Below are 1,395 nucleotides of genomic sequence, written 5' to 3'. Positions count from 1 at the left end.
TTCTAGCCAGAACCTCTCAACCTCACACACCAGCTCAGGCTCCTTCCCCACCAGAGAGGTGACATTCCACGTCCCTAGAGCCAGCTTCTGTAGCCGAGGATCAGACCGCCAAGGTCCCCTCCCTCGGCCACTACCCATCCCACATTTGGCCCCTCCTATAGGTGGTGAGCCCATGGGAAGGGGAACCCACGTATCCTCTTCGGGCTGTGCCCGGCCGGGCTCCATGGGTGAAAGCCCGGCCACCAGGCGCTCGCCAACGTGCCCCACTTCCAGGATATATTATTTTATCTGATGTAAAACTAAAAATAGGAAGGTTTTTTCAATGGAAATCAAAGAAACAATATAAATGGGTCCTCACAGTAAGATCGCTTTTTATCGACAGACAGAGACAATAGAGCAATGAAAAGTTCCACTTCTTTAACGGGTCTCACTCTCTTCCAACGGTTATTTTTAAACATTTTGTTCACAAGTTGTTCGCTCGGATCTGGCGGAATAGACCTGGAATTTGGCTGTTTGGATTCGCCATTGAGAAACACCAGCAAGACTTTGAAGGCAGACGGAAAATAAGAGTCGGCCTGACCCAAAACAATTATTGATATGTAAATCTGGCTCCCTTGTGCCAGCCTTGTTGGCCAGCTATCTTTAATTTCTCCTGGATTTTATGTAAATAAGATGCTCTGCCCCCTCCCTTGCCTGAGGATATCTGTGGAGCTGCTCTGGGCTGGTTGATAAACATTCCATCATATTATCAAAGACAATGGCCTCTATGACGTGATTCATGGACTTATCTGCAAACACACACACACACACATGCACATTAATACAAACACACTACACCGATCTCCACCGTCTCTGCTTTGTCTCTTTATGTGTCACTCTGCTTGCTATCTGGACCTTGCGTGGCTTTTTTTCTCTTCTGCTTCTGTTAGTCTACCCTTATTAAACAGATTTATCTTATTAATGCTTCTCTAAGAGGAAAATATTCAAATGGTCTATTCAGACCTGTTATCACTGTACCAACTTTAATATTTCCTCTTAGATCAAAGTTTTTATCCAAGTTAAAAAATAGACTTTAAAATACTCCCATTAATTTATAGATCACTGAATGACTTTGTGCCGTAGTATACTAAAGACTTGTTATTATTATCATTATATCAACCTTTCTGTTAGCTGTTTAAATGCTTCCTGTTAGCGGAAAGTCTATTTATGTTTAAAAGGTCTATTATGTTATACATCACTGACCGACTTACAGATTGTTAGTTTACTGAAATTACCAATCATATTATTAGCTAAAAACTACAGGTGCTGGTCATAAAATTAGAATATCATGAAAAAGTAGATTGATTTCAGTAATTCCATTTAAAAAGTGAAACTTGTATATTATATTCATACATT

The sequence above is a fragment of the Kryptolebias marmoratus genome, linkage group LG8 (genome assembly GCF_001649575.2).
Source record: "Kryptolebias marmoratus isolate JLee-2015 linkage group LG8, ASM164957v2, whole genome shotgun sequence".
NCBI classification, from domain to species: Eukaryota; Metazoa; Chordata; class Actinopteri; order Cyprinodontiformes; family Rivulidae; genus Kryptolebias; species Kryptolebias marmoratus.
The sequence above is the reverse complement of the archived record's forward strand: the minus strand, read 5'-3'. Positions refer to the sequence as shown.